The sequence below is a fragment of the Miniopterus schreibersii genome, assembly GCF_964146895.1.
Source record: "Miniopterus schreibersii genome assembly, chromosome: 1".
Taxonomy (NCBI): domain Eukaryota; kingdom Metazoa; phylum Chordata; class Mammalia; order Chiroptera; family Miniopteridae; genus Miniopterus; species Miniopterus schreibersii.
This window is the reverse complement of record NC_138101.1, coordinates 148136974-148159812: the sequence shown is the minus strand read 5'-3', so window position 1 is coordinate 148159812 and position 22839 is coordinate 148136974. Positions and strand designations below refer to the sequence as shown.

The 22839-nt window shown below is 43.9% G+C and overlaps 1 protein-coding gene across 12 annotated transcripts in view; it reads right to left on the bottom strand.

Annotated features, from left to right (window-relative positions):
- The window catches only part of SEMA6D (semaphorin 6D), a 522867-nt gene that overhangs the window by 39617 nt on the left and 460411 nt on the right, over window positions 1-22839 (bottom strand). For 3 of the 12 annotated variants that reach the window (XM_081136891.1, XM_081136889.1, XM_081136887.1), the window contains exon 1: window positions 13734-14349. The exons of 3 other annotated variants lie outside the window; for them this stretch is intronic. The gene's annotated coding sequence lies outside the window, so the exon portion shown is untranslated. Of the gene's footprint in view, window positions 1-13733; window positions 14350-14822; window positions 15179-22839 lie in introns of those variants that run through there. 6 more of the 12 variants (XM_081136893.1, XM_081136896.1, XM_081136894.1 and 3 more) reach the window with 5 other exon arrangements.

Here is a 22839-nt window from a genome sequence, read left to right as displayed (position 1 = left end):
CCAAAGCACTGTGCCAAAGGGTACTGGGTTCATGATGGCAGCAGTAATGTACTTGGGCCAGCGAAACAAGAAAGAGCATAGAAGCAGCAGGAGAGCCTAGGCCTGGCTGCTTTGGCTCCCTGAGAAGTCAGAGAGAGAAGGGGGCCTTGGAGACAGGTTCAGGGGCAAGTCTGGGATGAGCTGCGCCTGCCCATTGCTCCCCTGGTTTCAAGTCTCCTGGGGTCCCCTCAGAGGGATGGAGATGGCGCTGCTGGTGTGTCCCTTTATGGGGAGTGCTCACTGGGTCCTTTGTCTTGAGCATGTTTATCTCTTTCTGGCAGGCAGGAACCTTAGGGGAGATCTCAGGGGAGGGTCTCAATAGAATATTCATCAGCTTTCCAGGGGTGCTCTTTCAGGGCCATGGTCTCCACTGATCAGCAGGGGGCCATTAGTCAATGCAGCTGGTCCTGGGACCACTTGTCTGGTTTTGCTGCTTATCTGGGCCTGGAGCTGAAATACAGCTGAGGCCTAGATGTTATCTTTAGGGAGGAACACTCAGAGTTCTAAACCACATGACCAATGACATGCTAGGGAAGGAGAGATTACCCTGGGGGCAAGGTTCTTGTTTTGCCAGTTTTGCCCCTTGCTCGGTGGCGTCCGGGGCTTCCTGCCCTGGTGCGTCTCTGTACTCAGGTTTCTGTCCCTGGCCCACCAAACAGTGGTGGTGGTCCCACTCTCTCGTCCAAGGCTACATTAGGCTTAGGGCAGGTGCCTGATTCTATCCGTGAAGACCAAGGGGAAGCCAACTGCTAGGAAAGGTTTCAGAGGAAGACCTGGTCTCTTGATCTGTTTTATTCTCACCTGGAATGTACCAGTCTTAGTGGGAACATAAAAAGAGCTAGTCAAGGAGAGGCTCAGAGGCTGAGAAGAGCGGAGAAAAGCACGGAAGCATGCGAGTCTCTGATGACATTTGTTGAGTCACCTCATCTCAGGGCTTTATGTGACTTAGCACGTCTTCATTGTTCAAGCGATTTTGAGTTGGGTTTTCTGTTACTTGTAGACAAAACTTACTTGACTGAGCACCTACTGTGCTCTAAAAACTGTGCTGGCCGATTTGCTCACATCTAATTAACATCTCTTTAAGATAAGGGCTGTTTTCTCCACTTAACAGACAAGGAACTAAGACTTACAGAGGCTAGTGATACACCCAATTTCTCACCTCTCATTAGCAGACAGGGCAGGATTCCAACCCAGTCTATGTGCCTTCAAAAGTTATTTAAAAGCTCTGCATGTGTTTGTGTATATGTGTGGTGGTTCTGTATTTTTATATATGTCCACCCTTATGCACCTATGGTGAAGGTTGTTATTTATCTCATTTATCACAATCATTTCTCTCATTCTTGGGTCTTTGAGAAAAATGGCAGGGCATAATTGAGGAAATATGCAACAAAACAAAGCAAACGGTAAGAACTGGGAAAAGTAATCACTACCAAATTGCCTTATCCATTAGGAGTTTCTTATTTTCCTTCTCATGGGTCAGGTAATTCAAAACTGTTCTTGCGGCTAGTTGAAATATTGTGCCAGATGACGACGGCATAAAATACTTATCATTAAGACCTTTGATGAGTGTTTTAAGGGAGATAGGTGTCTCTAAAGAAAATACTGAATCAAAGGTGGCACATTTTCTGTGTAGAGGTGACATGCACCCTCCCCTTTTCCCAGAAGAACCTGCTAGGCAATCAGGCATTCTTCCTCCCGCCGCCCGACCTTGGATGTGGCCCCACAAATTTCTACAACACAAGCTCCAGCAGTCACTACCAAGCCATTAGGTTTGGCTTTCTACTCTGAAACTCATTTGCCCTGTCTGTCCTACATCCATGTTCAGTGGGGGATGGCTCTTCAGGGATGTAACTGAAAATTACAGGGAAATTGTGCAATGGTAGCATATCAACCCCTGAGAGCTGACTGAGGTGCAATTACTACTAACTGAAAACATTATCTATGTATGTCTGAAATTGAGTCTAAAAACTATATTAGCAGCAATGAAGTTTAAGTGATCCCGAAAGAAAAGGGCAAAGTGTTGTAAAATGTAAATGGCAATAATAAATTTGAGAAGTAAGACTATTTTTTGTCTGTCTCTTTTTGCAGATAGCTATATGCACATTCATGCAGTGGATTCATAGTTTTTAAATCATCATTAGATTTGATCTTACTACCAAGGTAATTAAAATATGAAAATATAGCACTAAGGAATCCTACTACTGACAAGAACAGTGGAGATCATCTAGACCCTCTGCTGCCCATCCCCACCTCGCTTTGTTCTAATCAGAAAACTAAGGCCAGCAAGGCCAACGCCTTGTCCATAGATAGCTGTTGGCTAACAGGTGAGCCAGGCTGGGTTTCAACTCCCAGCTCTGTTCTCTTACTCCTTGTACAAACTGCTCTGACAGCCCCGTCCGTGATGGGTGCACACTTTGAACTCTACAATCACATTAGGCTAAACCTCAGATATTAGCTAAGTGTGTGGCAAAGAGAAGGAGAGACAGAGAGAGAGGTATGAAGAGAGTGAGGGAGATCTCTGATAACTTTTTACAGTTCTTTGGAGGCTTGGCAGAACACAGGCTCCTGATTTTCTCATTGACCTCTGAGGACACCAAGCCCCACAAGCTAGAGATGGTCTTGGCTTTCAGTGAATGAGGTGGGGTAGTTTTACCTGAGGAACCCCACCCAACTGGCCAAAAGACCAGCAAAGCCAGAGCCAATGCCAGAGCCAGCAAAGGATGACTGGCTTATCGCCATCACCTTTTGTTAACCAATCTTTGCTGAAGCGGCAGCTCCATTAGAACACCTTCCTATAGTCTTCCAAAATGGTCCCCTGGTCCCCCAAATGCTCCTTTATTCAGTCACCCCACAAAAGACACCTGGATTCAGGAACCCTATAAATTCAGTTAATTAGGTAAATAATACTCACCCTCACAAGAAAGAAATGACTATATATAGTATGCTTAGTACAAAGTAGGACATGAAGCTCAGTAAGGTTAATTTTTGTGTTGTTACTACTATAATGATTTTATTTAAAAGCCCCAATTGATTGCTCTAAAAGTAACAGGGCCCTCCTCACCACTTAGGTTCTACAATTTTATTGTTTCTTCCACTGATTGAATCGAAGGGGTTTTTATAGTAAGTGGTTGAGATTATGGGCTTTGAAGTCAGACAGGCTTAGGCATGAATTTTGACTCTGCCACTGTGTGTCCCTAGCAGGGCACTTAACTGTGCTAGACAGAAAAATGTCGCCATCCCACCCCAAAGAGTCCATGCCCTGATCCCTGGCCTGTCAATATGCTACTTTAAATGACAAGAGGGACTCTGCATGTGTGATTAAGTAAAGGCTCTTAAAATAGGGACATTTTCTTGGGTTATCTGTGTGGGCCCAATGTAACCACAGGGTCCTTAAAAAGTGGAAGAGGGAGGCATGAGTCCAAGGAGATGTGACTATGGAAGTCGGAGTCTTGGGATAGCTGACTTTGAAGGTGGAGGAAGGGATCACAAGCAAAGAAATGAAGGAAGCTTCTAGAAGCCGCAAGACCAGAAAATAGATTCTCTCCTTGAGCCTCCAGAAGGACAGCCCTTGACTGTTTCCCAATGAAAGCCATTTGGGCCTTCTGACCTCCAGAACTGTAAGGTATTATATTTGTGCTGTTTTAGACCTCTAAATTTGTGGTGATTTGTTACAACAGCAATAGTCAACTGAAGCTCCTTCAACATCTGTGTCTTCATCTATACAATGGTAAAAAAAAAGTATGTGCCCCGCTCCAAAGGGCTGATGCGAGGATTATATAAGAGAATGAAAATAAAACACTTCAGTGCTTGGCAGAGATTAAGAACTCAGTAAGTGCTCACTGTCATTATGCATATGATATCATCACATAGAGTAGGGATTTATACATTGCTGATTATAATAAACGGTGATTCTATAAATATAATTCATTGTATCGTAATAATACCTTACATCTGAGCAGCACTCATCTGGCTTCTACAAAGCTCTTTCACCTCTACTGTCTTATTGGACGCTTATCATCATTGTGAGTCCACAGAGGAGGGGACAGTGCTTTCCCGAGGTCCCTCAGAGTATGCCGTTGGCCAAAGTTGGGATCTAAATAGAGCAGGCTTCCAATCTCATCATGTGGCTTATAGAAATACTCACAGAATGCAGAATCTTCCTAGGAAACAAAAATGATAAGCCAGATGATGATGGGCTTATTCATCGCACATCAGACCATTTCCCGTATGATGTTACCCAGGGAAGTTTTCTGCCAGGGCCTCGAGGCCCTGTTCCTCCAAACACAGCCCGATTCCTCTCTGTAATGCATCTAGTCAATTGTGCAAAACACAAGGGAAAAAATTCCATCCCGACCACAGCAGGCAATCACCTTATGCCCTGAAGCATGAAGTTTGATTACCCTTATCTCAGTTTATCATTAAATCAAAAAATGTTGCTGCGAATACTGGCCCAGGACTCCATTTATGAAATGGTATAGGCCAGTCAGCAGAAAGAGGTGAGTGGCCTTTTACTTTCTTAATTTCTGCTCATTGTAAAGATCTTTTGCAAACTGGGGGGGGGGGGGAGGGGCTCTTTAGCTTTGAGCAGATCTTACTTTTTTCGCTTTCATGAGCTAGCTGGGAAACTTTCCACTCATAACTGTTCTCCCCATGCTGTAGGCAAAAGATTTCAGATCTACTATCCAGTGGCCTGCTAACACTAGCCTTGAAGTCCAGAGCCTTGCTTGGATGGGAATCTGCGCTCTGGCTACACTAGAGCATCATTTCTCAAAGTGTGGTCAAGGGACAAAAGGGGACACAAGTCACTTGAAGTGTCTGTTAAAAATGCAGACTCCTGGGTCCCATTCCAGATCCATGCTTGCTGGGACCCGAAGAATTTGCATTTTAACCCTATGTGATTCCAATGAATTTTAAAGTTTGAGGACCACTGTTAGAGATCAAAGATGCGGGTGATGGCAGGGATGGTCTAGGTGTGTGCCTCAATTTCCATGGTATTATTCAGGTTTTTATCAGCCCAGGAGGCCACCAACATAGAACACTCACTGATGATCTACATTTGTCCTTCAACACCACCAATAGTGGCAGCCAGATTTCTGATATCATGAATCTGAAACAGCTGAAATCTGGGTCAGGGATATGCAACTAGGGGTCAAGGTCTGAGGTAAATCTGCAGGCCACTGGACCTCTCCTGCCAAGTTACCCTTTCCAATCTGGTTGAATTTGTGGCAAGTGTAGTGGGTAGAGAGCTGTTTATAGAACTGGCTTCAAGGTATGTACATCAGTTAAGGAGATGTGATAGAATCACAGGTGAAAAAACTGCACAGTGTAAGGCACAAGCGCATGGGCTCTGGAGCCAGACTGCATTTACATTTCTTTAATAGACACTGAGATATATACAGCACTCACTGCATGCCAAGCACCGTTCTAAGTGCTGTCTGTTCAAATATTAATTCATTTATGCCTCACAACAGCCCTACCAGGTGGGTGCTACCATCATCATCAACCTTTTATGTGGTGAAACTGGGGCTCAGAGACATGTAATCTGCTCAAGATCACACAGCTTATCAATCACGCAGCCAGTACTCACACCACAAAAAGCTGGCTTCAGAGTTCATGTTTTTAATGCCCCCCCGCCATGCTGATTCTTATGGATCCAAGTCCCCTGGTTCCACTACTCATTAGCTGTTCAACCCAGGAGAAATTACTTAAATCTCCCATCCCTCAGTCTCCCCCTGAGGATATTATTAATAACAGTACCCACCTCATAGAATGCTGATCAAATAATTTAATATATGCATTAAAATGAGAATCAGGCACATAGTAAGCACTCAATAAATGCTAGCTCTTAGCTATTAGTCCCACACTCTCAGGGGTAGCGTGAGGGCTTAAATTAGATAACATACTTGAAGTGCTAGGCACAGTGCCATGGCACACGGTAAGCACACAGTAAGCGCTCGCTGTTATTATTAGTTGAGTTGAGCCACGCCAGGTTATTTTAGGTCCTGTCTGGAAGGCAACTGTGCTTTATGAAGGGGGAGGTAGCATGCCCTTCATTTCACAAAGTAACTGGGTGGGAGCCAGACTAATTACTAGACTCAACAGGTTCTCTGCTTTACATCACTGGAATATTCCTGAAAAGTTCCCAATATTGAATTTGTGTAGGCTTAGTCCATTTCCCCCACTGACCTATTTTATAATTTCTGATTGATCTTTCATTGGCAGTGATTCTTCACACTTCTCTCAGACTTCTCTAAGACTGTCTGTCATACATCTATTAACTTGTAAAAGACTTAAATATATCAAGAGAAAATGAACTACTGGAGCAATTCTTGGCAAAGCAATTGGCTTAATCATTCTGTAACGTAAATGTTTTCCTTCTATTTTTCCTTTATTATGTGTTCTAACAAGCATGCTTATACTACACAGAACTTCCAGGCTTTCTTCCTGCAAAGCTTATCAAGTCCACTATTAAACTTAACCACCTGTCGATTACCATTTATGTTAACTCAAGGGGTTAATGATGGCTTGGAAACAACCCTCATACCCAAAACAGCACAGCTTGGGGTAGGGATAGGCATGAAGGGGAGGAGGGAGAAGCTAAGGGAGATAGGCGGGTGGGGTCGTGAGGAGCCACTGATGGGAGGGTGAGTTTGTCCTGAAATCTCAGACCCAGAAAGGGGTGCTGAATCCCCAGGGACTCTCAAGGATAGGGTTTTCGAAAAGGAAGAATTAGTAACTTTCCAAGTCATTTCCTGCTTTTCCCCTCCCTATTACGAAAAACAGTCAATAGCTCCAACCCCATTTCTTGCAGTGTACCAGTCACTATAGGCCATAACTGCAATGTAATAAATTCAATTAACACATTTACTGAAATATTTGCTGCATACTTACAGGGTGAATAGACAATCTGGCCTCTTGGGGCTGCAGTGTAATGAGCACCTAGAGTCCAACTCTTATCATTCTCACAGTTTCAACAAGTCTCTACTTCCCCTTCCACTTCCTATCTCCACATTTCCTTCTCCCACCACCAAAAATCCCCATATATGTATGCAATTTATTCTGTATTATAGAGTCTATGTTTGGAGTCTTTTCAGGTTAAAAAAAAAAAAAAAAGAGGACGTCTATGAGGAAACAAGCTTCTAGTTTGGTTCTGCTAAACACCACTGTGGGAGAAACCATCTTGCTGGGAAATCTGAGGCAATCGTGCCATGCTCTGCAATGTTCATGCGAAACACTGAACCATTTGGCAGTTGACATGGGGGGGTATCAGTTCTGATCACGCAGCAATTACTAAATCATCACCAGATTGATCCCATTCATTCTGATGGTTTAAGTAGCGGGGCCATCTGCTGAATGACTAAGAACCAGAGACACTCAAATATTTGTGGATTGCATGGCAAACTGCCTCCTCGCACCTGAAATGCAAGTCTGTCCTAGGTTAGGACTCAAACATGGACAACTGATCTAGACCCCACCCCCACCCCAGGGCCTTTGCCTAAGCTGTTCTCTATGCCTGGAATGCCCTCCTTCTCACCACCTCCCCCACTGCCCCTCACTGTCCACCTGTCCAAATCCTACCTAGTTCAAGGACCAGCTCAAATATCAGTGGCTCCACAAAGCCTTCTCTGACCACCCTCGCCAGAAATAACCTCTCACTCCTCTCAGTTTCCATAGGTCTGTGTGTAAGTTTTCTGACACAACACTTGCCATTTTATTCTGGCTATGTGTTGACCTTGTCTTTTCCATATACCACTCAGTAAGACCCTTGAGCTTTGGAAGTGTGTCACGTTCCTCTCTGAACCCTCTCCCACCCTGGCACCTACTTGTACAGCACAGACACTTGGTAAAAGTTAGCTGGATGAACAAATGGTTACCCCAGCAATGGTAGAAACAGAAACATTCTTTATGTGGCATTCTTTATTTATACTGCAAACACAGGAGCATTCTTTATCCCTCCTTCTGCCTCTCGTTCTCCTTCTGTAGCTTTAAAAATATGTTTACTCCATCCACCAACTACCCGGGAGAGGTTTGGGGACCTACTGATAAATGTAGACAACTCTGCAGACCAAAGGATCTCTCCGAGACCCTTAGAATGACAAGTAAGGCCTAGGCCCATGCAGATGCTGGGAGAGTCCGAGTCCCTGGTCTGCTGACAAGCCGGCACCTGGGGAATGGAAGCGTGATTTTCTCAAAGAGCTTCATCTGCTCTGGTTCATATGTGCCAGTTCCTCAGCTGAGTAGAAACTCCAGACTTTATTTTTAAATACAGACTCCAATAATAGGCCAAGTAATTGCCCATCATCTGAGGCCTTATTATACATGTACCAACATATCGGACTTTTTAAAACCCATATTCCCTTCCCATAAATATATGTTGAAAACCTTAAATTTCAGCATTATTGCAGCGGTAATGTGTTATTTGTTTTTCTTCCCTCCCACAGGGATCCTGAATAAAAAAGAACACCAAAAAATGCTGATGCATGGGTGACGGGTTCTCAACAATGCATCTGATGACTCACAGACGTAAAAGGATTCTCGCACAATCGTAACGAAGAAAAATGTATATTACAATACAATGCACAGTCCAACTTGGGTAATACACTTTCCCTCCTGTTGCCCCTGATGCTCCAGCAGCTGTAGCTCACTGTCTTTGCTGATGGGGCCCATAAATACTCCTGGGAAATGGGAAAGGATGCATAATGGATCTTCACCTGCCAAGATCAGGGAAATGAATGTGACTCGCACCCTGATGCAGAAGCACTTTTTGGTGGAGAGTGATGAATATTGCCATTTGTCCTCTGCCACTGAAATTTTAGACAGGGAAGCCTAACATGGAGAAAAACAGTGGGAGGAGATAACTGTTCTAGGACACTTGAAAAGACAGCATGTCATAATTATTTGGCCAACAGGAATAAAAATGAAAGAAGAGTACAAGGATACGACTGAGTTCAGAGAAAGGTTAACATTTAAGAGCACACCCATTGTGTACATATCATTTGATTCAGTAGAAAATTTTCCCCTCAAAATCTGACTCTTTCGTTGAAAAACAAATGTCAGAAATATCAGGGACTCAGAACATTGTTCCTGGAAACAATTCAGTGCAGTGATGGAGACGTGGGCTGAGAGGTAAGGCAGACCTGGTGCAAATCCCGATGCACACCTTCCTGCTGCACCTGCCTGCTGTGACTTTAGGAAAATAACTTGACTTCCCGGTGCCTGAGTTTCTTTCTTGATAAGGCTCTGGAGCAAACACCTCACGCAGGTGTTGGCGGGTAACACGATATAAGGAAGATAAAGATCTTAGATGGTGCCTAGAATTTAGTAAGCAGACCAACAGTGAGTGGCTGCCCCTTTGTCTTCTTCCTCTTTATCATCATCATCATCGAAGGGGGCCAAAGTTTTGTCACCCTGAAGCAGCCTTTTGGGATACTGATTTTAAGCTGTTTATTGCGAACCCAAAGACTCAGAAAGAACCTTTGACCCTCCCCCTTTCCTGCCCAAGAGATTCAGACAGATAAACCAGCCTCAGGAAGGAGATCTTAGGCTATTCACCTTAGCCTAATTTGAATTAAGTATGGTAAATAAGAGGGCTTTCAAGGCAGGGACCTGTTAGCTAGACATCACTTGTGTCCCATTGTTTCTGCGTCGCCTAGCAAGGATCTTCCTGCCAGGTGTGCTCTGCTCTTCCTCAGCTCCCTATAAATCGCCAGTTCTTACTGAAATCTAATACCCTATCCCACCCCATTATCCCTGGTCCAAATACATCTTATATACTCGGTGTTGCCTCACTGTCTTTGAAATTTTCACACATATGTGAATTACCCATGCCCACGTATTAAAACTTGATTTTCTCCCGTTAATCTGTATGCTAATTTGATTATTAGCTCAGCCTAGAAGAACTTAGAAGGTGAGAGGAAAAGCATTATTTTTTTTTTTTTAGTCCTGACAATATCACCCCAGCTGTTTTGTGGCTGATGTCATTAGTAAATATTAGGAAAAGAAACAAGAATACTATCTCCCACCGTAACATGGGGCACATCAAACTCCCCTTCCTACATCAAACTCCAAGAGCAGTACCTTCTAAGTTTTTTTTTTAAGGTGGGCAACATAGCCTAGCAAATATATACACCTAATTCATGTCACTCTTGCTTTAATAAGCAATGACTACTGTAGCAGATCTCTTACTGAGTAAAAAGAAGAACAAAACAAGTGATGGAAAGCTCTGAGTACTATTAGACACGGGGCCTTGATTTAGGCCCAGCACACGCTCTTTGTGCAAAGGGATGAAGCAGTAACCTGTTCAGTTCTCCAAAGAACTCGACAAGGTCCTTTCTGTGTTCAGTCTTTTGGGATCACAAGCTAAAGGATACTTTTTTTTTTTTTTTCTTCCTCTTTCAAATAGAGTGAATTCTGAAGGTCTAGGATTGAGTGTTGTCTGAATGGCTACTTCTAATTCTAATTCTGGTGCTTTAATCATATCAAGCCTAAGGAGGCTTTCCTGTGGGCCATGTAAGGTCGGTACTAGCCCCCCCTGAAGTGGAACACACCGTCTCAAGCCAGCCAGTCTGCAGGTGTGCCCCCAGAACTGGATGAAGAGCCCAGGCACAGGTTGCCAAACAATGGAAACTTCTCACTCTGGGTGTTAACTTTAGTTACCACAGCCAGACAATGCTGCCAGTGGTGTGGAAGAAAAAATTGCTGTAGCCAGCTGTGCTGTTCACAGTCGGATGGATTCTGTGTAGCTCCAAATGGTGATGGAGCCAGCAGCCTGTTGTAGCCAAGGACAGGATGATGGATGATCTACACACTGTGTCCGAGTAGAGAGAATGACAGAAGTTCACTTCAGGGTTGTTAAAATGCTAATCTGGGTGAGTTAACAGAAGCTTAAGAGAAAAGAGAAGTTTGAGAACTAAGTATACCTCATGTGGTACCTATGGGGACCATTCATTTGATCGCCCTTGGTCACATAAACAGGTGCTTTGCAAAGTACAATGTTTCCTAGTTTTCCTGTTGGGATGATGAATGCAGCTTCAGTTATCAGCTGCACTGCCACTGTCATCAGGGGCTGAAGAGGAAAAGTCAGCCAGACAACAGCCACCTCTACTAAAAAGGGTTATGATATGCTCAATATAGTTATATGATTTGTATTCCCTCCGCATGTCATGGAAGTAAATCAAAACACACCTTTTTCCCTAACTGGAAGTTGGCAGCAGTTCACAAAATAAGAGGCAACTTAAGACTCAGGCTTTGGTAGGTTGTAATACACTATGTCTTCATTCACATGAGCCACAGAAAGTGAGACCTCCCATTCTAATGACACTTTCAGTAGGCGAATTACACTACTAGGACATTAGATTATTACTGTTAAAAACAGAAAGGCTGGGCCTCTGTAAATATCTGGTATAACTAATCTTGCTTTAAAATTTCTAGGATACGATAATATGCTTCGCGAAAAGGAGTGTATATTTATATTTCTTGCCTAATAGTACTTTTTGCCATTCTCTATTTCTGTTAATTCTTACTTAAATTGAACATCCAGAAGCCTGTCTGCCTCACCTGGTGTTGGAACACTGGCTAGCATAGCACCTTGCAAACACTAACACTCCATAAATACTGGGTGGTTGGCATACCCCAAGTGCCTCTTGCTTCCTCTAGAAATGAATCTAGAATGTGCAGGTTTAAAGTCTATTAATTGAAATAAAAGGTAATATTTTATCCTGCAATATGCTAAGGAAGGAGCTCACCTCCTATGGTTACACCAATAATGGTTAGGCATTCAGCCAGGCTCTTAACTCTGCATAAAATGCATCAGAAAGGTGAAAAATGACCCTATTTCAGATGCATTTTTCACTCCTGGTATCTTAGTGAAATTCACATGCAAGAACAATGACTAAGCTAATTACCAAGGTTCATTATGATGGAGCAGCAAGAAGTAAAGAACTCCAGTTTCAGCAAGTCCTTAAAAATTATGGGCATCTTTTGTGAATCGAATCTCTATTCTTGTCTACTTGCCTGTGTGCCTTTTAAGCAACCGAAACCACCACACAGGATTCAGGGGCCCACTTACCCAGAGCAGTTACTGGACAGATCCCTCCCGTGCAGCAAGCAGGCAAGCAGCCAGTGAGCTGAAGTCCACTGGATTTCTAAGTTGCCCTCCCTCTAAGGACTAACAGGTTTACGTCACGGCCATCTTTCAAATCCATCAAACCAGGGGAGGAGACATGACAAAAAAAACCCCACAAAAACAACAGAAACAAAAACAAGGAAGAGGGCAGAATGCCAACAAATCTAAATCAAACTGGAGTTAACCAGCTGTTTGGCGGTGGGGAAGTCACAATATTCCTGGCACACTGTCCTGAATCACAGAAACGTTCCTCAAAAAGGGTTATCTATGTAGTGCCCCTAGAAGAAAGGAGGGCAGGTAGCAATATTCTGCAGGAACCAATAAGAAACAGTGGCTGGTCGTTAATCTAACTAAATGTGCCAATGGAGAAAAATGGACCGCTAAGCAACATATTTTGGGAATCTGAGGGTTACTTTTTGAACTGCCTTTCTGAGAGCAGATTCTAGAGAGCTAAATCAAAACACAGACACTAACTATAAAAAACAAGACTTAGCTATGGCTGAGCTATAGTTTATTTACCTTCAGATGTTTACGTTCATGATAATATAGGCCCAAATCTCAAGGCTTATCTGGCAATTTCTATTTATCTAAGCCAGGGCAAACGTTTGTGTAGTATTTGCCAGTCTGACAGAATATGCCTGTCACTCACTACATTAAACATGACTACACACAACTTAATTTCCTGAGTCAGACAGCTAAAAGAGCAAAGGGATTTTTTACAACATAAATAAACCGGCATCAAAACCTATTGTTTATATCACCAACAAGGATAGTAAAATCATCACCTTGAGCTGTCTGAGATAAGATTTCTCAATTCTACTAGGAAGAAACCTTAAAAAAAATTCTCCAAACGAGTATTCTTCCTATTCTGAGAAACAGAGACAATCCAACTTAGGAATATGTTAAACCTTTCCTAGGACTTCAACCTTGAAATAAACAAAACAACCTACTCTATTGCCCCAAATATCAGGTGGGTACAGCACACAAAATTCTTAGTAGCCATAAGTTCTTGGGAAAATTGCCCTAGATACTTATTTCCCCTAGAAACAGGAAACGCTACTGTTATTTTTATGGGAAAGTGGCCTCCTGTAAAGGTGGACATAGGTCGAATTACTGTTTTCAAAGTCTATATATCTACAATGATGACCTGCTGTCCCTTCTTTGTGAAAACCACCCAGCTGAGAGCGGTGAGGGACCGGGGTGCTGACACTTGGGTTACTGACCCCTCATCTCAGAGCAGGGAGCTCTCCCCTGACTTCCTTCCTCTAACGCTGGCATTGATACTGCTACTTCATTCCGCGTTAGCTCCATGACATTTAGCTTTTCACAAGTTCAGGATTTAATCACCTGACAGCACTGGTCCCGAGAGTCGATTTAGCAGAAATTTTTCAAACCCAGCTCTCATCCACACCTTTAAGTCTTCTATGACCTTTTATTTCCATCCGACAGTTAGACACGGCAGAGGAAGCCTTCGTTTAGCCCCTCCGAATCTCCCCAAGGCGGCGGCTGTATCAATCTCCGCAGCCCAGACACAAACATCGCTGTCAAGACGAAATAAAAGTTTCCCTACCTTCCTGCTCATCCCGCTGCCAGCGGCGGCCGGCGGCGCGGCGGCTCCCTCCGGGCCGCAGGACGCCTCCCGGGCCGGAGCGGGGGCTCTTGCAGAACTGACTCTTCCTTATTTGTTTCCATCCATAATTGATGGGCAGCCGAGAACCTAACACATCCCAGCGCCGGGCTCCGGCCGCCTGGCGGAGACCCTGTCCGAGACGCTTCCGTAAATCATTTCCAGCCGGAGAACAAAGCACGGAAAGTTGCGGGGGAGAGTGGCCGGGAGGAGAAACCCGGGCGCCGGGCGGGAGGTGGGGTGGGCGGCGGGCAGCTCGGGGCCCCAGAGCCTGTCCGCCGCGCGCTCCGCCAGCAGGGGGAGAGGGAGGGTGGGCAGCGGCCGCCCTCCCGGCCGGAGCCCCGGCTGGAGCCAGGAAGGGGGGGTGGCCGAGTCCCCCGAGCCCCAGCCCCCTGCCACCAGGCGCAACAACGGGTGCGCACTGACAGGTAGCCAGGGTGCGCTGCGAGCTGCTCGGGCTCTGCGGCTGCGCTACGCCCGTCCTCCAGGCGCGGGCCGGGGCTCGCCCGCCAGCTCCCAGTCGGGCCCCGCGCCGCCGGGCTCCCGCGGTCCCAGGGCGGCTGCGGGGCCGGCGGGCAGAAGGGGGCGGCCGAGCCCGCAGCCGGCTCCTTTGGCCTCGGCTCGGCTGTTTTGCTGGCTGGAGACGCCGCGCCCGGCACCGTAGCAGCCTGGGTTGGCCCTGCTAAGGTACGGGGCAGCGCGGAGCTGGCGCTGCCTGGCAAGAAACTTTTCCTTGCCCCCTTCTTCGGCTGTATTTTCCCCGAGGGGGTGCACGGTGCAGGGGGGCCTCCAGGGCCACATGCCCCTCCCCCCAAGCTCCCAGCTCTGCTAGTTTTGACTGGTCCGCCAAACCTCTCCAGCCCTCTACGCGTCCCTTGCACGGCAGGCGGAGAGAGCTGGTTGCAAAGAAATCAACTCTCCAGTGACCACGCACACACACGCGCACGCCGGCTGCGACTCCGGCTCCGAGGCTCTCGGTCCGAGCCCCACCGGGCGCCCAGAGCATTAGCACATTTGCAAAGAGGGTCTTACCTCATGGGGGGGAGGCTGGTAAAAATAAAGCTTGTCACGTGCAAGGAAAAAAGAAAATCAAAAAGAAAGAAAATGTACATATATATCCCTCTGTCTCTTTAGGTCTTGGCTTGCTCCATATAATCCTGAAACTCGCCACCACCAGTCCTAGCAGCAGCGTCAGCAACAGCGGCGGCGGGGACGAAGCCGAAGAAAAATCGAGGCACGGCAAATGGTGTAATTCGATCCATCTCCAAGTCAATCCATCAGGCGGCGCGGGGCCCACCCCCAGGCGCGGACGGCAGGAGGCGCGGGTGGCCGGCCGGGCGCGCTCGCCCGAGCCCGAGCCCCGCGGCCAGCGCCGCCTGGAGGCCCCCAGCCCGGCGCCGCGGCCCCGCTGACCCCTCCGTGGCCTCCGCGTCCCTCCTCCCCGCGCCGGGCTGCGCCCCCTCCCTCTCCGCCCCCCTGGAGAGCGGCTCCTTCCAGCAACTCCCAGCGCCTCGGTCGCCCGGCTCGCGGTGGCCGCTGCGGCTCGCCAGGCAGCCTTTTCGCTTTCCTCCCTCTTTCTCTCTTTTTTCCTCGCTCCCTCACTTTCCTCCAGCTGCCCAGAGGACAAATTCGTGCAGCCCGCAGGAGCTGCCGGCGCAGTTGCTCCGTCAGGTCCAGCCTTAGTTCCCTAATCGAAGCTTCATTTTTTAAGCACATCTTTACCAACCCGCCCCCATATTACCTTTCTCGCCCTCCCCCTTCCAATTTCTCTTTATAACCACTAACTAAAACAGCTGGGAGAAGCAATCAAACATTGCTTTATCTTTTATAAAAATACAGAAATTGCCTACTAAAAATCCCATTTCTATTTTGAATGAAAGCCATTCAGCACAGTATAATTTTGCAGGCTAATGAGCCGGTATTACAGGCAAGTGTTTCGTGTAATATGTTGTGGGAGAAATGAAAATGTCCTTGAAGTGACATCATTTAAAATTGACTGTCACAAATGAAAGAAGAAAAGTCATATATTCCAAAACAGGAGGATCTGAACCCAAACTTCATTTCCAAGAACCGGCTGTGCCTTATTAATTTCCAGTTGAATTTTGAATCACTGGGGGCTCTAAATGGCTGGAATGAACCATGATGCCCTATGTAAAGAAAGAGGGGAGCGTTTTTGCCAAACTTTTGATTTTCATTGAGTTTGGTTAATTACCCTGAAAGAGAGAAGGGGGCAAAGTAAGGACTTTCCTTTCCTTGAGGGTTCCTGCTTTCGCCTCAGCACAAAGTTACCTGTTCAGGTTTAGGAAAAGACCCTCTTCTGAGTTGTTTCTGATCCTTCCACTGACAGCCTTGAAAAGGAACTCAGAAAGGATACCCCAAGGAACTGCTGCAGGACAGTGTCCTGGGTAGTTAACACTTTGTTACCAAAATGAAGGAGGAGGAGGGTGTGTCTTTTAAAATATAAACTCTCTTCCTGCTGTTCGTCCTATTGGAAGAAAAGGGTAGGGGGCGGAAAGAACAGCGTTGGCAACAGAGCCCTCTGATTTTTCTATTGTTGTTGAGGCTTTTGTTGGCTGACTGGCTGGTGTTGTTTGGTTGTGCTGGGTTCTGACATCATTGCAAGTTACTTGGCAGTCAGGGCCCTTCCCCAGCCAACTTCTGACCCAGAAAGCTGTGCCTGTTTTACTGGCACCCAGTCATTCCGTATTTTCTCCACCAAGGGAGCAAGCCCCACTGCAGGCAGAGGGCTCTGTGCGCTGAATGAAGATGCAAGAAGGCGACCAGTGGTTTGATGAGGAATTAAATTGCCACCCACCTCTCCAGAAAGTTCACAAGTTGTCCTGCATCTGCTGCAGCAGCAATAGAAAAAGTTCAATCCTCTAGATTCCTGAATTCTTCACTGAAATTCAGCACCGGACAACTCTCCCGAGTGCCACCCCAGAGTGTGCATTTGACAGGGTCCTAGACTGAGTTCTTTTTTTTTTTTTTTCTTTCTTAATATACCTTTATTGATTTCAGAGAGAGGAAGGGAGAGGGAAAGAGAGAGAAACATCAATGATGAGAGAGTCATTGATCGGCTGCCTCCTGCATGCTCCCGACTGGGGATCGGGCCCGCGACCCGGACATGTGCCCTGACCGGGAATCGAACTGAGATCTCCTGGATCCTAGGTGGACGCTCAACCGCTGAGCCACGCCCGGCCAGGTTAGGCTGAGTTCTTAAATCCAGGAATGAAAAAACTTCAGGTTGCAGAAGGATATGGTGAGAGGTCACTTCAAGCCAAAGATTAGACATGTTTTCAGTTTCATTATCAGTCTAGACCTTAGAGCCAATCCTTGCACTCGGCCTGCTGGGGAAAGAGAGTTCAGGAAGTGGACAATTCACCAGCATACAAAGAATGGCCCTTCATCTTTTGAAGATCAAAATAATTTAGTAAGGATTCATCAGGGAAATGACACTCTTTGTTCAGATTCTAAGGAAACTGCTCACTCTTTATGCAGTGTATTAGCATCTGGCCCCTTCACTTTACTTTATATGTTCACTTCTCTAGTCTGCCCCCCCACTACCTCATGCTGTAGGTAGTTCCCTGAGATGTCACATGTTTCACGTCTCCATGTCTTCACTTGTGGCATCTCTGATTTCTGGGGCACTCATTCTCCATGATTTGATGCACTTTAATCTGCTTTCCTTGACTTTTAACAAAAATTTTGTTTAGCTATCAAAATGTCCTCAACCCACTCCCTTTGGGATGGGTTTAAGCCCTCTCTTCTGAACACTTATGTAACTTAGCAAACTGAAGGAAAAATATCTGTTTAGGATGTCTTCCCCACTGGCTGCTTCTTAATTAACTGAGGGATCATGTCCTATTTACCTGGACAGCAGCAGTGCCTAGCCCAGTGCCTGGTATTTAATGGGCACTCAACAGATACTTGTTAAAGAGATCTGATTATGGAACCCACAGCTTTTTCACATTCTTTTATGTGCCAAACCAGAGAGTATAGTCGTCCCTAGATTGCATGTTCCTCCAGAGTAGGGATTTATTCACCTGCATCCCCAGTGCAAGCATAGTACCTGTGTGAGGATGTTTGTTGAATTGAGTGAATACTAAAGTGGATAATAAAGGAAGGGAGGGGAGGAAGATATTTCCTCTTTCTATACCCAGAAAGAACACTTAAAGGACTCAATGCTGTAAATGGTTAGTGACTATGTTTTATAGTGTTATCTGCATACATCTCTCATTAGTCATAAGTAGTAACCTAATTTACAATCTGTTTCTTTGTTTATTTACTTTAGGAGTAAAATTCAGAATTTTATTTCTATGTTTTATTTGCAATCTAGTTTCTGTTTGTTTTTTCATTGATTTTAGAGAGAGGAAAGGAGAGAAAGAGAGAGAGAAAAACATCAATTGGTTGCCTCCCGTACATGCCCAGACCAGGGATCAAACCTGCAACCTGGGTATATGCCCTGACGGGGAATCAAAATGCCACCTTTTGGTGTACAGGACGACACTCCAACCAACTAAGCCACACTGGCAAGGGCTCCAATCTAGTTTTAAGAATAAAAGCTATCTGAAAATTATAGAAAATCTGTGTGTAATAGCCAGTGAAAGTTTATCAATCAACAGAGTGTACCACTTTTTAACTATTACAGTTATTAAACAAAACATTAATGCTAAATATGTGACAAACTCTGTTCTAAGCACTTTTCAAATATTAACTCACAATAAGTCTATGATGTAAGTACCAATATTATCTTCACTTTATAGATGAGGAAACTTCAGCTTAGAGAGTTTAAGTGACTTGCCTAAGGCCACACAGGTAGTGACTAAGTAGGATCTGAACGATACCTCTTACTTAATTGTCATAATAGTTTTAATGGAGAGGTCACAGTTAATAGCAGAAGGCTCTGGAACATTAGACAACCTGGATCTATATTCAGACACCTCCTCTCAGGATAATTTATTCACCTGCACTGTGCTTTAGTCTTCTCATCTGTGAAACAGGGGTGATAACAATACTTCAAGTGGATTTCATGAAGACTGAATGGGATAATGCATGTAAAGTGTTTGGCATCTTACCTGGAACACAGCAAGCACTGAATAAATATTAGCCAATGTTCTTACATGTGCCCTGATGGAAGTGCACTCTGGGAATCCTGCAGAATTGGATTAGAAACTTAGTCCAACCTCACATTAAATGTGAGATTTAAAATAAAAGTCCATGTTGTACAATGGGTTTGCAATAAATGTTTGTTCCATTCCAAGTCCTTCACTCCCTCATCCATGTACATATGCTTGTTAATTCAGATACAATATTCACTATCCAGTTGTTGGTAGAAAATAACATTTTGTATGAATTTTAATGAAAAATACAGGTTAGAATGCAGAATTTCATGCTTCAAAATAAAAAAGTAGAGGTATTGAAATTTCAAAGGTAGCTACAGCTTCTGTGATTACTTTAATTTGAAGAGCACATATAGCATGCCTTGCGATTGCACATTATAGAAAGTGCTTTTGTGGCAAGGGATTGCTTTCAAAAATAATCTAAGCTCCCCGTGACATGATAAATCATTAATAATATAGACCCAAATCTCGGCATCTGCATAGGCACAGCTGGCCTCCTTGTGTCAATAGTCTGCATATAAAAGTGACTCTGCCAAGATATTTCACTTTAATGAAAAATATTTATCATGGTAAATCTTCAACCTCAAGAGTTTACTGACATAATTCATTTCTATTATTATGTACTATGATAGTATACCACCACAGCTAGGCTTATGTTTGAAGTAATAAAAATGTGCTTTTTCAGTCATTCTGATTACTCTCCCTTAGCATGAATAATTTTTGCTGTACCCTCTGAGTAAAGGGAATGCACCACGCATTTACAGAAATGATAAATCAGTTACTTATCTAATTTTGCTCAGGACTCTGTAGGTGCCATGGTGTGGAAGGACACTGCATGCTCAAGCTAAATAAAAAGAGTTAAGCTTTTTTGTCTTGTGTTTTTTTATACGAAAGATGAGCAGCAAACAGCTTTTAATAATGCCAGCTCTTTTGAAAACACAAGAACTAGGAATGTTATCACCATTTTATCAAAGATCTTTTGAACAAACAGAAGCGAAATAGATGTTTTGGAGGGAAGATCGAATAAAAAGATGGTAACTCAGCTGGAATTGCTTAATTGTACTTCTATGTACTTTGGGAAGAAACACTTAGGATACAGGGACTCCAGCTTACATCCCAGCAGATGTAAATTCCTGACAGCCCTTTCTCCACAAATTTACAGTAACCAAGCCCCTGACCTTGAAGAGCTGGGGCTGAATAGTTTCTATTAAATGTTAGAATGTCTTAACAAAGAAGAAAAAGGCTGGAAATAACCAAAAGTAGTAGAGAATTACAATTTTTTATCTGTTTTTTTAAAAATACTTTTAAATTTCTTTTTAAAAAACAACCTCCCTGCCTAATCTTTTTTTTTTTTTTCCCCCTTAAGCCAATGTTAAAATTCAAGTCAACAGAGGGAGAAGAAACCCACTGGGTACCTATTACATCCAGATGCTGGCTGGCCACAATAGTGTCACTTAATTCTTACCACAGCTCTTGAAGACAGGCATCGTTTAGAAACAAGGAAGCCACACTTGCTTAAGTTAACCGTCTTAGCAGGGTTTTCAGCCCTAGTGGATGATGGAGTCTAGGGTCTAATACAGGTCTGTTTGGCTCTCAAGCCTAATTTTCTTTCTAGGACACCATGCTATGAAAAATGGAAAGAGTATAGGTTTGAAAAAATGTGTCTTGGATAACACAGAAAATAAAAACATTAAAAAAATCCAAAACTAGATGCTCAAAGCTAGGTTAAAAATGTGCTTCAATTTCTAATTCTTTGATAGTTTTTGCTTGTCACATACCAACTAGTGTCAGGAATTCCGCAATGGGGTTTATAGCATTATTTGAACCTTTGGACATTATATCCATTTTATTATGCATCTCTGAATCACTTACAAATAATGAGAAAAAAAGGACCTATTTAACAGCATACACGTTTTTATTAAAATAAACCTTACCAGTTAAGCCATAAATGTTGCAATTAATGGTTAGGGCCATACAACTGCACCTTACACAAAAAACAAAACCAAAAACGTTGAATGCTACACATCAGAAAGGACTGTACTGTGTAGAGTTACAGAGCCAATTCATTGCCCAAAACCACTAGTGACACCGATTGATTAAAAAAAGAGAGACTAAGATTCTGGGTAATTTATGTCTTTCCAAAAAAAGGAGCACAAAAGATACTTTTTTTTTTCCTGTGCCTTCTCAGATAGGACGTTTCCTATTATGGACATCTTATTAATATTGAATATATTAGATTCCTTTAAAAAATCACACTGCTAATATGCCAAGGATTGAAGGGTGGTATGTGCTTAGCGGACAGGAAGGAGTTGACATTCTGGGATAAAAATCAGTAGCAAACGCTTTAATTAAAGGACTTGTCCAACAACCCAAATGCCCTAGTAGGCTGTGATGCAGTGGCAAGGCCCAGCAGCACGTGGGAAGGTACATTTGGCCAACAGCGTTTAAATCTGGGTCTGGGTTATGGTGTCACCGAGTCAGTAACATCACAAATGAGGTGACTGGAGGTAAGCTCTCTCCACCAGCCCATTATAGGAATTTCATTTACGTCCTAGGAGAAGTCTGGGGAGAAACCTACAGTTTGTCTAACCTTTGGTTGGGCCCACAAAGTGGTCTGCTCAAGTTCTCCTTGTCCCCAGATCTCTTTGGCCTTTGAACAGAGATCCCAGCATCAGTTGACAGCCAACAAGTACAAAAAAACACATAAAGCCTATAAATCTTTGTAACAGACTTTCTTACCAGGTTGACCCTTGCAACCAAGTTAGATTTAAGCATTACCTGATTCACTTAACCATCTTCCAGAATGAGCTCCTCCTCAGTGGTTATCTCCTAAAGCTTGAATTTTGAAGTATAATGAAAAAAATCACTTCAAGCTTATCTTTTTAAAGAGGAAAGCTTTAAAAAGGAGCCTCACGGAGTTTGCCATTATCTGAATTTGTACTTCATTTATAAAGTTAAAGGAAGAAACTACTTGGCTAAGAGCCTTCCCGGAAAATCCAGAAAGGTCCGGAAGGCTGTTTAGAGGTTTTTAACAGCATTACATATCCATTAAATTAGAGTATTTCCATGTTACAGTTATATTCAATGGTTGACTTTTTAAAAATAATTTTTTAAATGTTCTTTTGACTTCAGAGAGAAGAAAGGAGAGGGAGAGAGAGAGAAACATCAATGATGAGAGTCACTGATTTGTTGCCTCCTACACGTCCCCTACTGGGGATCGAGCCCGCAACCCAGGCATGTGCCCTGACCGGGAATTGAACAGCGACCTCCTGGTTCATGGGTCGGTGCTCAACCATTGAGCCATCTGGCCGGGCTCAATGGTTGACATTTAAAGTCTATTTTATCTGATCCATGCACATACACAGCATACACAGTGTGTGCGCGCGCGCGTGTGTTCTTCTAAGAGTTCCTGTTTAAAAGCTTTGTGAGTTCTTTGCTATATTAAAATCTTTGATATTGTGCTCATAAACTATCCCCAATATGTTCTGAATTTCTGGGTTATAATTACAGAATAAACAGACTCATTTCTCATCAAAAAATTTAATTAAGAATTCCAGTTATGCAATTATTTGCTAATGAATAATACCTACTCAGCACCAAAGCATACTATTAAAGGTATTTACTCAAAAATGTTTCCATAAAGATAGTTTCCATGGGTCAATTTCTCATTTTTAAGTCATTGACCTTATATTAAAATAAGAGGCAAATGGTTATCTCCTATTTTACTGATATGTTTGGGGATTCAGGAGACAAGGATAGTCTATAGTTCCTGGGAATAAATTTAATATTAAAGTTTAATCAGTTCAACTCTATAAATATCAAGCTACTGAATTCTGTGATTTAACTGTCTTTAGATCATTCGACGAGGCCGTGCGATTGCCCACTCATTGGCTAGGCTTCCCCTAGAAAAAGAGGACAGTGGAAGCAAT